Source organism: Zingiber officinale, chromosome 6A (assembly GCF_018446385.1).
Source record: "Zingiber officinale cultivar Zhangliang chromosome 6A, Zo_v1.1, whole genome shotgun sequence".
NCBI classification, from domain to species: Eukaryota; Viridiplantae; Streptophyta; class Magnoliopsida; order Zingiberales; family Zingiberaceae; genus Zingiber; species Zingiber officinale.
In genome coordinates, this window is record NC_055997.1 from 126405219 (window position 1) to 126422766 (window position 17548).

A 17548-nucleotide genomic window follows, 5' to 3' on the forward strand; every position below is an offset into this window, starting at 1 on the left:
TGACTAATCCATCTCCAATATTGACTTTGTGGTCGAGCGTTATTTGCTAGAACCAGTCAACTTAATAACACACAGAAAAGAGGAGCAATAATACTTAATAAGACGGCCAGGTCGTATGCAGTACGCCAATGATCTCTCATGGATCAAAGTAATTGGGCGGTTGTTATATAATAAATTGTAATATAGAGAGGAGAGGACACACGTGAGAGACAACTTTTCGATTTTTTTTCTTGATTTTTAAGTAGATATTTGAAATGTTAACATCTTGACTTACTTGATATTTATCTTTTTTGGATGACTTATCTAAAAATTCATATCGGCAATCATAACTTTAATTATGAACTTTCTTTTTCGGAACAACATCGAAAGTGAAAAAATCTTTTACAATCACATTAAAGTTTATAATGTTGAATTTTGTTTTAAAATTTAAAGTATTTTTTTTTTTATAGTATTTTTAGTTCCACATTGCTAATTGGAAAATCTTGGAAGGACTTATATAGGAAGCTCTTTCATCTTTGCTTAACAATGATAAGGGGACCTACACGCATGCGCGGGTCAAACCCAAATCAAGTGGATTTGGGGGGTTCGAGCCGGAAATCCATAAATCGGGCGTCACGTACGCGATTATCGCAGGGGGGGGTGCAAATCCCCAGCCCGTGGGCCTTGCGCTCACGGGCGGCCCGGTCTGTTTTTGCTAGTTTGGTTTCCGGTTCGGTCTGAACCAAACCAAAGTTTGGTTTTTGTTCCGTGCGTGAGGGGAAGGGACGCGGACGCGACATTTAGACGCGTTTCCTTGCTAGCGAAGCAGTGCTTTGTACCTTCTCAGAGTGAATAAAAGGGGAGCAGCAGCGCCTCTATTCTTCCTGTGCGATACATTCTGCACAATTTTTCTGCCTTTCTTCTCGTCGAGTTTTTTCGCTGCTTTCTTGTCCTGAGGCTTGGTCTTCTGGCGATCTGAGGTTGGGTCCGAGTGTCGCGTCCGTCTTGGAGTGCACCTACGGACGAGACGAGCGGTTGTCGGATCTTGGGGGAGTTTTTGCCGGGAAGCCTTTGCACCGAGAGGCGGCAATAAATTCTCTAAGGACAGTCGGCGTGCCGACGCTTCAACCGGATAACTATATTCTAAACCCGACTTCTTTATTTATCTGTCTATTGCATGTTATTTTTTGTGCAAATATAATACTGCTTTTATTGCTTTATTTACAACATATAACTCTCACTCAAAAAAAAAAAAAAAAAACACAGCACAAAAAAAATGTAGAAGAGATTACAGATGAAGCATAATTTTCCTTCTTTGAGTTGCTTGAGAAAGTCTTGTAGATAAGAAATTGACCTTAGGCGCAATAGAGCAATGGAATAGTGTCTTGTTTTCTGCCCCAAGTCCACTCTGAATCGAGCGGTTTCTTTGCTTTTTGTAGCCACTAATCGATTAGAAGAAACCCCCAATTGATTGATGATTGTTTGACTATTCGTTGAACGACAATTGACTCTAGATTGATGGTTGAGATTGATCCATTTTGAATCTCAATCTATTGGCATTAAGCACTAATCGATTTGTCACCTTGATCGATTAGTCAATCGATTTGAGAACTTTATGTTTTCGCGAATAAAATCTCTCAATCAATTGCACGAATCGATTGACAGTGCCTCAATTGATCAGTGAATCGATTTGGATTTTTCTATTCTTGTGAAAAAAAACCTCCCAACAACCGATTAAAGTGTCGTAATCGATCAATGAATCGATTTAGGAGTTTTCTATTCTTGCGAAGAAAGCCTCCTAATCGATTGCACCAATTGATTTGTGTGGCCAGTCGTTTGAGAGCTTTCTATGTGCTCAAATTTCATTACCAATTGATTGGTCGATACATAATTTGGCACTCGGAAGTCCGGGTTTACAACAATCAATTGGTAATGGCAACCCCGGAAACTTAGGTTTAGGGGTTTAGCTCACCAACTCACCAATCGATTGGTGAACCCTAAAATAGGGTTTTCACCCCTAAACTCTTAAGCACACACTTCCTTTGACATTCCAATCGATCTCAATTATTTCATGCCAGATGAACCTCCTTTTCCCTGGACTTAGTGCCCAGCTTCCTTATGATCTCTGGGTCTTCATCTACCCTTACATTTGATCTCATGATTTGCTCGAGTTTTCACCTTTTACCAAGAATTTGTTCCTCAATTTTTTTGGACTTCTCTTCCCTTACATCTGATCTTTTGACCGGCATGGACTTTTTCTTGTCAAGAATTCGACTTTTAACCTTCTGGGACTTCTCTTACCTTGCATTTGATCTTCCAATCAGAATGAACTTCTTCTTGCTAAGAATCTGGATCTCGACCTTTTTAGACTTCTTTTATCCTACAAACTTGTAGCTCGATCCAATGTATTAACCTAAATTTAAATAATTGTTAATCATTGAAACTTCTCCTTCGGGGTATACACACACACACCTTACACGATATATCTCGTACACATCTAAAATATTTTTTTGGTTTGAAATTTTTTTGTGTGCTTAATATTATAACCTAATCCCTAAACCTTAAAGATAAAAACCTTAAATGGCATACCTTAAGCCAAAAAAGTAATCAAAATAAAAAATAAAAAAATTGAAATGCACCGTCGAGAATGGTGGTCCATAGCTTATATATATATATATGATGATGATATATCAATCTATTTGATTGTATTGAAAGGCCCACTGAATTGGGATTTCCCTATCGGGCCGGATCATTTCGGGGCAAGCTGAGCATTTATCATGAAGAGGATGAGCTTCAAGAGCATGAGGAGGAGTTCTTGCAGAGGGGAACCATGCAGTACCGAACACCAGATAGATTTTCCAAAGAACAAGGCTTTTTTCGAATAAGCCAATTCATTTGGGACCCTGCAGATCCATTCTTTTTCCTATTCAAAAATTAGTCCTTTGTCTTGTAAGCACCTTGCAAGCACCTATGATTTAGGGTTTAGGATATAGTATTTAGGTTGAAGGAAGTAGAAATTAAAAAAAAAATGCTAAGTGCTGTCAGGGTGCTCGTATATGGGTGTGCATCATACCATCCTTCATATGGAAATATCATGTTGCACACCTATTAGTGAGCACCCGTGTTAATTTTTTTTTAATTTTCACTTTCTTTAGTCTAAATACTATACAATAAATCCTAAATCCTAAACCATATGATTTTTACTTGCTTTGTATCAAAGTTATGTGATTTTTATGTACTTTGTATCGAAGTTATGTTTTTTTAGAAATTTTAGGATTTGTGAATAGTAAAAAATGAATACTAATTGTGAACAATAAAAAGTGATTAGTAATTATGAACAATAACCTTGAATAGAAATGGTCAAATCTAGGCTTTTTGAAAGGATATTTTCTTCATTTTTGGTTCTCATCAATTATATCTTATTGTTCAAGCTTTATCTTGACTTTTGTAGGTCTGACAAGCTTAAACTATCTGACACTTCCTAACTTTTTAAGATAATGAGATGAAAATTGCGCCTTTAATTTTTTTTATATTAAGCTACCACAGAAATTTTACAGGAAAACATACAAACTAGGAAATTGAAAGCATATAAGCTAACTTAGCTAGATACAGATAAAGAAATTATAAGCTAGGTACAAGTTTACATAAGGAAATTACAAGGACATTACAGGAGATACTTATAGAAAAATTGAAAACACACTTGCACTCTTGGCACTATTGCACTCTTGGTTGTCTTCAGCGTTGGAGATGAGAGGTATTTATAGAAGGAGAGGGAGAGTTTGCTTCGGGGTGAAGAAAGGATGAGGTGTTCGCATCAGGATGAGTTGAGGGGGGACAAATGTAGTGGAGGTGAGGTGTCAGGGCAGTGGATAATGAAATTGTTACTAGCAAGTAAAGTTATCGATGGAGAATATTGCTTCATGTCGTCATAGCTTACATTTTTAGCATGATGATGTCATTGCTTATGTCGTCTTCGGGGTTCCATTATATTTTCCAAATTGTGTTCATCAACTAAGTCTAATGACAGGGTTCTGGAGATGGTAGCTTAGGTAGAAGTGTTGGCAGTGTTTAGAGCACGCCTGTAGGAAATGGTTGATCTTACTGAGCTAGCTATTTTCCTTGCTACTCTCCTTTTTGCTTTCATTTGAGGGTTGTATGTTGAGTAGAGAAATTAAATAGAAAAAAACTAGTGCCCATGTCTCTTGGCCAGTAAATTTTTTTTATGTAGGTTTCTCTAACTAGTATGTAATTTTCTGAATCTTCATACTAATCCTACAACCAATTGTTTCCTTGAGTTAAAGCATATCAATGATTAAATTGATCTACTGGTGCAGGAAGTGTTGCCCACTCTAGATCAGGAGTGGGATATTCTTCAATTTCTAATTGATTAAGTGTGTAACTGGTTCTATCTTTAAGTTTATCCACTCCAATGAAGAACTTTCAAAAGTGTAGATAATAAATGTTTTTTCTTTTTCAAGAGCATGAGCTATAATGCTATTCAATTTCTTTGGGAAGTCTTTAACAGAATCCACGTTGTGTACCTAAAATTTGTGTAGAAGTCCATAATCCATTAAAGTAACTAAGTAATAAGTCTTCCTCTGAAATTTCTTAGTACATTTTTTTCAAAGTCAATATTGACTTTTCTGAAGAAGTAAATTAGTTGGCATGGACAATCGTATTTTTTTGAATCTGTACAAGCTTTGAAGAGCTTTTGACATTTCAATTTATAACTAAATTTAGCTTTGTAGACAATTGTCATATCTTTAGGAGGACTTGTATGGAGTGCCTTGAGTATTTCACGCAAGCCAAGGAATGTTTGAAAAGTAGATTTTTTTTGTTATATTCAAACATATATGTTGGTGCAATCGACCTCTAGGGTTCTAAGGTTTGACAATGTACCTAAGTTTGGTCAATTTGACCAAGGGTTAATCCAAACAAGACTTTATATTTGAAAGAGAGAAGTCTAATAAGGACTAGATAATTACCAAGGGTAAGTCCTAACTGAATGATAGGTAGGCGAAAAGTCTACTGAGTTACTAATCCTAACTAGAGGTTAAGCAAGGGGAAGTCTTGGTGAGTAAAGTCAGACCCTAGTGAGTAAAGCTAGGTAGTGGAAGTCCTGGTAAGTGAAGTCAGTGTGAGTGAAGCTAGGTGGTGAAAGTCTTGGTGAGTGAAATCAGACATTGAAAATACTAGTGAGTGAAGCTGGACAATCCTAGGGGAGATAACCCTAGGTAATATGTGACCGACTGATTTTTGGTCGATTGCGCATGGTCGATCGGATCAGTGAATTATTAATAATGTTAACACTATTTTTCTTTACCATTTTATATCTATTGTCCTAACTCAGTGTTACAGGCAAGTCTTAGTAGATCAGCTTGGTCAAATACTAAGTAAGGTCAGAGAAAGTCCAAACAGGTCTGAAGGATTAAATATTTGGCAGGTAAGTGGAGGTAAGTCATAGAGGAGAGTGACTCAGTGAGGACGTGTTCCTGGTTGAGGGAACAGTAGGCGTCAGTCCAGCTTAGATCCATTTGGGAAACTTAAGCTGAGATCTTGACTATATCCTAGTTTCGGGAAGACCGGATATAATTACTACTACTATCTTATTGTATTGTGCTAACTTTATTTTGCAGGATAAATATATTTTGGTTGTCTGGACTAACTCTTTTTTACAGGAAAGAAGAGGCTGAAAAAAGAGTGTCTGGACACCCGAAAGGGATCCAGGAGCTCAGACTCTGAGCGCCAGAGTTTATCCGGGCGCCTGGACCAGATTCACCCGGACAGGTGCTTAGCCAGGTATTCGGGCAATTCGAGCGCCTGAACCAGATTCACCCGGACGGGTGCTTGGCCAAGTATTCGGGCAATCCGAGCGCCCGGAGCTAGTCCAGGTGCTCAAACAAGAAATTTTATCTAGAAGTTGAGTTAGATCGCAACAACTAGTCGAACCCACATCAATGGTCCAAGCGCCCCGAAGGTGGATAAACTTCGAGGATGAAGTTTCGACGAGAACTTACCATGTCAACATAGTCTAGGCACCCGGGAGGAGATCTAGGCGCCCGAACGGGCCTATAAAAGCAGCCTTTGACCAACAGCTTGAAAACAACATTTGTTACGACTTTCATATTGACGCACTGCTCCGAAAATGCTCTAACTACACCAAAAGGTTGCTCTGAAGTTCGAAGAATGAAGACTTTTTAAAATTTTTATTCTATTTGTCGGTAACGTTTACATTACAATTATTGTACTTAACTTTGTAAATCCATTACGAATTAATAGTGATAATCCATTGAAAGCATTCTTACGTGCGGACCTTGGAGTTAGAGTCATCGAAGGCTCTAAACTAAATCAAATTAATTGTGTTAGCGTGTACTTTTGTTCTCTTTTTTTCACTGCATGACTTATTTTAAATCACGATTTTTCTATTAATGCTATTCACCCTTCCCCCTCTAGCTTATTTACAGTCCTATAATATGTGGATATATCTTCTGGGATAATAGTAGGGTAACCCAAAAGCATTGATTTTTAAGCTCTTATTATGACTTTTCAACAACCTTGGCTTTAAGCTAGACTAAAGTTGAGTAATTGGGCCTATGAATAAGGTCTGAGGGTTGTGAATTTATTTTTTCAGACTCATCAAAAGCTGCTTGAGCATATGTTTTGTCTGATTGAATTTTTTTGCTTGCCTTTAGCAAGGTGCTTATAAAAAAATTAGGTCATAGTCTTTCTCTGGCAGAATAAATGTTTCACCTAAGGAGTGAAGTCTTTGTAGAATGATTTTTCACATTCTTGTATGAATATTTTAACTTCTTCACAGTCATAGTAATCTCCTGCTTATTTTTCAAAAAAATACTACGTAACAAGAGTACTTCTTTCCATCAGATTTTTGTATTGTTGTCAAGAAGTAATTTGAAAATATATTGATTATAGCAATCTTGTAATTGGAGCTTCCTAGTATTGTTGGAATATTCCAAATATTGTCAAGCAAATAGTTTTGTATATTGTCAAGTCTTTCGATCTCTTGAGGAGAAATGTAATTGATCCTCATGTTTTGTAAATTGTTGAAGTTCTTGATTGTCAAACCTCATGGTTTTCATGGCAAAAGTTCGCACTTCTCACTGTCTATCCATTCATGAAATATCCATTAAAGGTTAATATAAAAGTCTAGATAAAATATCTGCTAGGAAATTATTTATTCCCTTAATATGTTTCTAGTGGATTTTTAATCGCCTCCGGGGAAAGGTTTAGTTGGCTAGTGTGGAGCAAAGTTGAGGGGAAAAAGCCCTCCTCCACATTAGCCAACTAGAGCTTCTCGATTTATCTCCTCACAAATGGTCTTGGGGTCGATCGTGTGGGGCCACTGGGATGGCGGATTCCACCTTTTGCTACCATAGTGGATTTTTAATCCTCTGTTTATGATTTTGTTTGTAAATTTAACCATCTCTTTGTACTTAGAGTTTTTCTTAATCCTTTTGTTTGCTTGTTGTACTTCACAATTGCTTCACAGTCAATTCTAATAGTAATTTCTTTCTTATTGTAAATGAAAAGTATGAATGCATCAAGGCAATAAATTACTACTAAGAGTTTATAATCTAAGAAAGTCAGATGTCCTTTATCTTTATATTTTTCTAAAGCATATTTACGTAAAGTTTTAGTGGTTTTGAGATTATCTTTGAAGTTTATCTGAATAATACTCCCCTATCCTAATTCACATCTATCTGTTTTTATCACCAAGTAATGAGTGTCTAGTAGAAGTGTTAAGACTTGAATATTTTTAACCATTGATTTGATTTATTTCACTAGTTCTATATCTTGTTGGTTAAAACTTTTCTGCCCTGTGTTTGACGTCTTATTGTCTAATAATCCACTATTTTTTCATATGTTTTTTAGATACTATCAGGCATAATTGAGAAGTCCTAAGAAAGCTCTAAGTATCTTTGTGTCTTCTTTTTTGTCTGAGAAAGTCAAGATTTTGAAAGCAATATGAGGTTGAAGTAAAAATTTTCCTTGTCTAATTTCTGCTCCTAGAAATTCTATATGTTTAATGTGGGATACTATAAGATTATGTTTTTTAAATAGGTAAAAGATTATATGGAGATGAGCGTAATGTTCATCTTTTATTTTTGAGAAAAATAAGATGTCATCAATATACACACATGTGAATAAAGAGATATATCTAAATATATCATCCTTTTTTTTGGAAGATTTGATGTGCTACCTTAAGTCCAAATGGCATAACTAACCATTCAAGTGTCCTTCTGGACATGAGAAGGTCGTTCATTCGATAAAATCAGGATTCATCTTAACTTGCCAAATTTTCGATTTCATATCGAATTTTGAGTATCATTTCGAGTTTTGTATTTTGTTTAGAAGTTGATATTTGTCAGATACCTTATATCCGCCTTCCTAACAGTTATCATTAAGTCTTTTGTAATTAAAAATTATCCTGGATTGTCTATATTTTTGCTCATATCCTTTATTTACTATAAAAGTTAGACTTCTATGCCTAGAAGTAGATCTTTGGATTGCTCCAAGAGCTAGTAATTGTTTGATATGCATTGTGCATTCTTTTATTTCCCAATTAGTGGATCTTAAGTCTTGGACTTTTATGGTAAAGTTTGGGTTTATTATTGCTAATTTACAATAGATCTTATCTCGTTCCCAATATTTGTTGGGATTTTCTTCTATAATTTCTAATTTTTCTATTTGAGATATCAAAGAATCTAGGTCTGGTTGTATCTTTATTAAATGTAGTAAATATGTGGGAGAAACTAAATCTTTTGGAAGGTTTAAGTTTGAGTTACTAAATCTTCTATAAAAGTTTTCTTTTTATAAAAGCTTGTACAACTAAGTATTGTTAGTTTTCTTGTAGTTTGTGGAATGCTAATGCGCATGATAGTTCTTGCATTAATAAACAAGAACCTTTGCAAGAAGTCTTATATGTACACTGACATGTATCATTATCAGTAATAGAGGTGGATGTTTAAGGTATATCCTTATTAGTGATGGTGAGAATATGTGTAGGTCTTCATGTTGTAAGGGTATTACCATGTTTCTGGATTGTAGAGGGTAGTCAAAAACAATTGGAGAAGCGATATGTGTAGAAAGAAAAATAGCAGTCTTTTGTAAGGAATAATACTCGATCCTGAACAATGAGAAAACTAAGTCCTAAAATTAAGTGGAGATTAGGTTATGGAAGGGGTCTAATCCAAAGTTTGGGTAGAGTGAGAGGGGAGCTAGATTTATCATAGTTCGTATAAAACCTTACGTGAGTATTGGAGACAAACTTTTGATAGGATAATTCTTGACCATCAAATTGGGTACTAATAAGGGGGTTAGTGGTCGTTTTAATGAGTTCCAGAGGTATGATTGAGAATATAGTAGTTTTATCAATTGTTGAATTAGTGGCTCCACTATCAAGAAAGACATATAGTCATATAGTATAAATTTATGTCCATGTATGTTAACTAGACAACGAACTCTAATATCAGTAGTTTGTCTAGTATTGCATATACTAGGAGTTTTTATGAAAACTAATTCAACATATGAGGTTAGTTCATTTATCTCAATTTCTTTGCCTCGATTGTCAGTTATAGGGGTAGAGGATTGCTTGAGATTAGCTAACTTGGCACATTTCTTATACTCCCTTGTACTTGTTGAATAGTAAGTATAAGGATGTTAAGTATTTGTTGTAAGCATATATTATAGATTTGTCTCCTACAGAGCTTAAATGTTCCTCTTTTGTCTATGGCTGGGTAAAACCCATATAAGAAATAAGGAACATTATTTGTTCATGTTTTTAAAGTTCATTCACAGAAACATTCGGGTAAGTCAGGTTTTAGTAAAGTAGTCAGGTTTTAGTAAGGTTCATGTTATCTATGTTCAAATCCTCCCATTATTTTATTAAGTTCTCAATTTCTGACTAGAATGTCTCATTAGAGATTCCGTATTTTTCGACTAGGGTATATGAGATGTTTAGGAATGAGTTGATGAGTCTATAAGTAGAGGGAGCAATTATTTCTTCTGTATTCTCTATAGAAATAATAGAGTAGATAGAGGAGGTATCAGACACATCCTCTTGTATTTCTATTAAGTAGATTAGTGCAAGAGACTAATTTAGTCTCTCTTGTATATGAGTTTTTTCTATTTGGACATGCAGAAGATAGATGTCTTGGTTCATTACAGACAAAATAGGTTATAGTATTGACATATGTTTTCTTTGGTTTAAATTGCCTAACATATTTATCTTTATTTAAATAAGACTTCTTTTCTTTATTTTTTTTCTTAAATAGTAGGTCTTTCTAGGCTTTATTTTAAGTTTAGGCTGGCTTGGCCAACCTTCTTCTCTATTTATACATATGTTAGTTTAATTTGTATTGTTTCGGAGTATATATTTGATTATAAAAGTCATATTATTATTTTTTAAGTTGTTTTTATATTTGTAGATAAGTACATTTTTCCGTAAGTATGAAAATGATATATTAAATTCAGACTCCTATGTTATCATATTGGGGGGTTGCTTTCAAGTTTGTCAAAGCTTTGCGAATTTCTTTTCCTAAATCTCCTGGTAATATACTGAAAAGTCTTTTGCCTAATTCGGAATTACAATAATTTCCCGAGACTATAGTAAGTGCTAGGAAATCATTACAGAAAGGTTTGATCCAGTTTCAACTGAATAGTTGAAGTTGTTATAATTCTCTCATTGCTTCCCTTTGTTGTATATCTAATCCTGAATTAGTATCTCAGGTTGTTAAAAGTCTATGGATGGTATAACAAAAGTTTAAGATGTTATTTCCCTCGGCTGCTATATGGACTATTTCTTCTGAAAATTTTACCTGGTAGGCTTCCCATGCAACTCTAGCTATATTGCACACATCATGACTTTACTTGTTTCTATGTCAAATTCATGTCTGACTTGATAATCTCTTCTAAATGTGTATCATACATCTGGGGTCGTCACACTCGGCTATATTTAGAAGTATTGAATTTTTCGCTAATCAAGTAATTTTTTATGACCTTCTTTTTCCTATAATTCGAAGTAAGAGATTATTATTTGTATGTGGAGCTATTTCTATTCTTGGTGGGTGGTCATGTATATAATCCGTAGTTCTCATAGAACTTTTTGGATATTAGATTATTGGTGGTCTGGACGTGACAGATAGTAATAGATTTTGTTGAGTTCATGAGGTTTAATTCGTTAGGTTATTTTCTAGCAATTATATTCCATTTTTCATTAAAATATAATTCTCAATCTTTGTCAAGTTTTTGTTATTTCTTTTCAAATTCCTCAAATTCAGTTACTTCTTTCGGGGTTAGATAAGTTGTCATCTCTGTTGGCATGTATAAGAATTCATCTAAATCATCAAAAAAACCTTGTTGTCTCTCTTGTTGAAACATATAATTCATATTATTGTTTGAATATAAGAGTTGGTTAGTTAATTATACATGTTTATTTCCTAGTTATTGTAACATATGTCTAGTTTGTTTAATTTCTAGGAAAGTTTCATCTTTTATGTCTTCTATACACATTAAGTTGAAAATTTCATTTTCTTCATTTTGTGAAGTTGATGGTTTATAGTCATTAAACCTAATAGTCAAGACACTATGCCGATCTTTATCCATAAGTGAATTTGTAGGTTAAAGAGTTTGTACTTGATTTACAAGACTGATATTTCAATTTAGTCTGGCTAGGATTTCAGACGAGAAGTCTTTTGGTTTTAGAAAATATATTCCTTTTGTTGTAAGAGATTCAATGATGTTATTAATTTATATCTTAAAAATATTATTTATTTGAGTCATAGTTTTCCCAAAGAAAATGATGTCAATCTGAACATTGTGTTTTTGGAAGTTTCCGTTGCCTTTGGCTTGGACTAAGATTTTAATGTGCTTAATAAAATCTGGAATGGTCATATTCAAGTTTGGGTAAAAAATAAGTGATACCTAAATTAATATTCATATCTACTTCAACAAGTCCTGTAACTACATTTTCATCATCTGAAAATCTAGTGTCATATAGTACTAGGAAGAGTTTGGCTCCTATGCTCCTTGTTAAGCTTCTAAGGCTAAATATGATTAATCCTAAATGTATATAATTATGCCTTTGTTGTAGAAATGCACTTGTTGATTCTCCAGTCATAAGATTCAACTTTTCTTCTCCTTCATCTGAAAGATGAAGAGGTTGGGTTCTATGATGACGATAAAGTAATATAGTAAAGAATAATATTTCTTGATTGTATAATCTCCTAGGATTTAAGGAATTAAGTTGTTCATTTGAGAAAGTTGTCAGGTTTCTTTCTATATCGATCAGATCTTCTAGTAGATAATTCCACGTCGTCTAGTTATGATATTATCTAACCAAGAAGTCGTATTTGACTCCATTTGTCTTCTTACTATCTCTGAGGGGACTGTGAATGATTCAGTCGGTGTTTGTGCTAGACTCATTGTGTTGAGTGGTATAAGTTAAGAATGAATAAGTTTTGGGTTGTCTTCTAGGGATAATATTTCATATAGATAATTTGTTTAAGTCTTTTGTTAAAGTTTTTATACTTTCTCTCCACTCAGTAGCTTTAGTGGTTTTTTGAATTTGTGTTTCAACTTGAAGTAGTTTATTTTCTAGTAAAATGAGTCGATGGTGTAAGGATGCTAGAAGGACTAGTATAGTATTATTTTGTTGAATTAACACTTGGTCTCCTTGTCCAATAACCTCAAGATTACAATAGCCATTCTCTTGGATTTTTGAAAAGTGTTTAGAAAATTCCAAGGCTTATTCGTAATATGTATTTTCAAAGTTTTGTTTGCTCATTTATATTTGATCTCCTCAAGTGTAGTATGTAGATTCCTCAATTCGTCTGCTATTTGAGTTTTATGTATTTCAATTAATTCTTTAATTTGAAGTAAAATAGTTTTAGACTGGAGCTCAAAATGTTTGGATTGAAGTTCTCAATTTTTAGGTTTATTTTCTGTGATTAGTTTTGAAAGGCTTAAGATTTCTTTTTTAGTAGGAATACTAAGTAAATTGAGTTAGCTAAATCTTTTATTCAATGAGTCTTGAGTGTCTTTTAAGAAATCAATATTTCTTTTTAAATCACTTAATATTTGTATTTGTTGATTTAAAGTGATAACTATTTTTTCCAATAGGATTTTAATTTGACTTTGTTGAAACTCTAAGTTGGTTCTTATACTGAGTAGTAGGCCTATGATTGTATTTAAGTATGCACTATCAGTATGAAGACAATGGATTGTATGTTATAGATCTAAAATAACAATTATTTTTATGTTGATCTAGAGTAATAATTTTTCGAGCTGAGACTTGAAGGGTTAAATCTTAAAAATCTCATTTTTGAAAGTCCAAAAAATTTTTATAATTAGAAGTCATTCATGGTAATCCGAAGATCTTATAGCTATGATACCAAATTTTTACATACTTCGTGTCAAAATTATATGATTTTTGTGTGTTTTGTGTCAAAGTTATATTTTTCAGAAATTTTAGAATTTGTGAATAGTAATTGTGAACAATAAAATGTGAACAGTAATCTCAAATAGTAATTGTCAAATCTAAATTTTTTGGAAGAATATTTTTCTCATTTTTACTGCTCATCAATTATGTTTTATTGTTCAAGTTTTACCCCAATCTTTGTAGGTCTTATAACGAGCTTTCAGTAGTTCTTACTTCTTACTGTTCAACTTAGTCAGCATAGGTTTTACAAGCTTAAACCACAAGACAGTTTCTAACTTTTGAAGACAAGGAGACGAAAACAACGTCTTTTTTTTATATATTAAGTTGCTATAGAAATTTTTTAGGAAAACATACAAATTAGAAAACTGAAAACATACAAGCTAACTTAGCTAGATACAGATTTACATAAGGAAATAATAAGCTAAGTACAAGCTTACATAAAAAAATTACAAGGATACTATAGGAGATACTTAATATCCTAAGGTTGTGTTTGGTAGGTGGGATAAAATTAATGGTGTTAATTAATAGTGTATGAATTAATGGTATGATAAATAATTATTGGCTCCCTCTTATGATAATTTTTTCATACCATTAATCTCACATCATTCATTCTATTCCACTTACCAAACTCTCCCTAAGAGTTTTATGAGAACTACAAACTATGGTCATGATCATCCTTCTATAAGAAAAATAACTTGTACAAATAATAATCCTTTACAATCATAGGAAAAAGGAGGCTGAAGAGATTACTTATTTTGGAAATATATAAATGTAATTAGTTGAAATGGTGGTGTAGCGTGACGTTAACTGCATTATTGATGGTGGACTGGTTCCAAATCTAAGCGAAAAGTATGCGCGAGGGTTGACACTTAATTATGAGGAATTTTTTTTTAAAAAAGAATTCACATTTAACGAATTTGACAAATGAGTACCTCTTAAAGAAAAGTCAAAATAATACCTCATTAGAAGCTTTATACCAAAAATATTCTTTTTCCAATATTGCTATATATTACAGTATTCATTGGTCTAATATAAAAAATAACTATTTCACTAGTTGTACTTTAATCAAAATTATTTTAAATTGGTTAAAATAGTTATTACATATTATATCAATGTCATCAGTTGCAGTAATTAATTATAGTGTCGGATATAAGTGATGTGAATGAAGAAGGGGTAGAAAAAGAAAGATACTCTATTATGATGGGACTTTAGTTTTACATTGAGAGTTTTATGATATGTTAATTGGTTTATATTGATTCATATGTATTGAGGATGTGAACACATACATGAGGAGAGACTCTCTCTCACGCGTGGGTGTGTATGAGGGGTACAAATTCAGAGTCCGGATTGCACTATGTTGGTTGGTCCTAGGAAGATCGTACCGGTTCCACTGTACAAAAATTTTGTACAAGCTTTGAACCTTTCATAACAACCTATTGTGTTCTTTAGAAATTAAATTCGGAATCGCAAACGAAACTTAACATTATTGATTCCAAATTTAACTTATCTGTTCTTAATGGTTTAGACTTGGATCGCAAACGATGCTTAACATTATTGATCCAAATCCACCTATGTTATAAATTCAATTAAATATTAATTTCAGAAATCGGCTTCCAGGTTAAACATGACGAGGTACTAGACCTTCTTGGATATGGGAGCAACCACCACTTCCTAGACAAAGTCTTTCAATGAAATCTAATATTTAATTTCCTTATATAACCCTAGGTTTAACCAAAAGGAACAATCGAATCACAAATTCAAAAAATAAAACAAAAGAAACACAACTTCGAATATCTAATCCGAAAATCTAGAATCACTAGCCTCTTGTGTTTGGAATTCATACAAAGAAAATTAGTATGATGCAGAAAACAATTACTAGTTATACCTTCCTTTGTAAGCAATAACCTCTTAGTCTTCTATCGTATTCCTCTTCTTATCTCAGATGTTGTGTGGGCAACGATCTACCGAGATGAGAACCACCAACACCTTCCTTTCTTCTAGCAAGATTCGACCACAAACCAATGAGCTCCAAGGGATGCAAGAGCAAAGCCTCTTTTCTCTCCTTCTTCTCCAAGCTAGAACCGACCACCAAAAATCCCCTCTAGTATTGATGTCGTCGGCCACCAAGGAAGAAAAGAAAAGGAGAAGAGCAAGGACTAGGGCCGGCCACCACCAAGGACGAGAGGGAGGAAAATAAAATAGAGTTGTATCTCATGAACGCACCCCTCCCTCTCTTTTATAATCCTTAGTCTTGGCAAATAAGGAAAATTTAAATAAAAACTTCCTTATTTTCTTTGCCATTAAAAGGGAAATTTAATTGATTAAAACCAATTTCCTTTTCTTATATTAAGTGGTCGGCCACCTGTGTTCCCTCTTCCTCTGTCGTACAACTCCTGCTCGGCGGAGCGTCCATGATAACAGTCGGGTACCACTCAGTTCACCGTGACCACTAATGCTGGGCGTAATCACGGTTAATCGTTCTATCTTGGGAAACAAACGACCCAAGTAAACCTCGAAACACTGTCGGAGGTGAGGCGAATCTGTTTCAAGGAAACTGCGTCAGTCGCAGGCCTCTGTCAGCTAGCCCGATCTCATCATCTGCCCGGTCGGCCTCTTCATCCTCCCGGTCGGACTCTTCGTCCTCTCGGTTGGCCTCTTCGTCTACCTGCTCAGCCTCTCCGCATGGTCGACACCAGCTCGCTTAGCCTGCCTATTCACCTAACTGACCTCTCACTCGGCCTGTCTGTTAGCCTGACTGGCCTCTCGCTCGATTTGTCCGCTCGCCCGACCAGCCTCTCACCCGGTCAGCTCTCTGTCTGGCCGAACTTGCTCGGCCTTACTGCCCAGTCGACCAATTTACTACTTGCCCGCTTGGACTTTACTGCTCAGATTCGAAGCTCGGTCTATACTCAACAATTAGCAGAAACCAATGTTTTGAAAATCGGACCGGTCACTGAACCGGTGCGATGACCAGGTCGAGGTTTTTAAGGTTTGACCGGTCGAACCGGAGGTTCAACCGTTATATATATATATATATATATATATATATATATATATATATATATAAATCATGCTTCAATAAATAAAAATCATGTTTCAATCCTGGTTGAACCTGCGATTTTGATCGATTTCGAGCGATTTTGGCCGGTTTTGACAAGTTGTAAGTGGTTTGACCGGTTTTAAACGGTTTTGACCAATTTTTTTATTTTTTTCGGCTTTAATGGTGGACCAGACCGGATCAAGAGCCGGTTCGCAGTTCAACCCCGGTTCAATTTTCTCAATACTAGTAGAAATTAGTCTCTGTCGGCAGTCTAAAATTATCAACTCAAATCATTTTAATAAATAAATAAATTTAATTCGATGTAATAAAATTTAAAAATATCTTGTATATTTTTGGTAGCAGATTATTTTATCGAACAAATAAGTACCTATACTAGCCTTGGAAGTAAGGTATAATATTGTAGTAACTATCTGGAATTGTTATATGCAGTAGTTCTGTAGTTGCTATAAGTTATTATTATAGTTACTATAATAACAAATTAAAGATATTTTCAAGATAAGATATATTCATTTGACTATTTTTATATAAAAATGTTCCAATTCATTAAAAACGAAACCTTCTTTTGAATTTTACTTTAATTATAAAAAACTAGATTTGGAAGAGTGTTTGGAAAGATCCAGCAGCATCCATGCTCGATCGCAATTTTAATGCTCATTTAAGGAGTGTAGATTTGCATGTGTACTCATCTCATTGTTCACGCTAAAAGAAAACAAGTGCACTTTGCTAATTGCGGCTTCTGGAGAAGTGCCACTCTAGTTTAAGTTGTGCATGAACTAACAAAATATAAAAATATTTTAAATCCTTTAACTAAATAGACATCGACATGTGAATTAAGAATATAATTAAATGAAACTTAAATCCAACTTAAATTTGACCCAAAGATTTTTTTTTTAAAAAAATATAACACTGCGATTCCATCAAATGTTTAAAATGTCAATGCAACTGACGAGAGGGATATTTGAAAGTCAAGAGATCAAACGATTAGTAGATTTTTTTAAAAAAAAAATGCCATTGATTAACCTTTTGTGCCCGTATTTCTATAAAAGGAATCT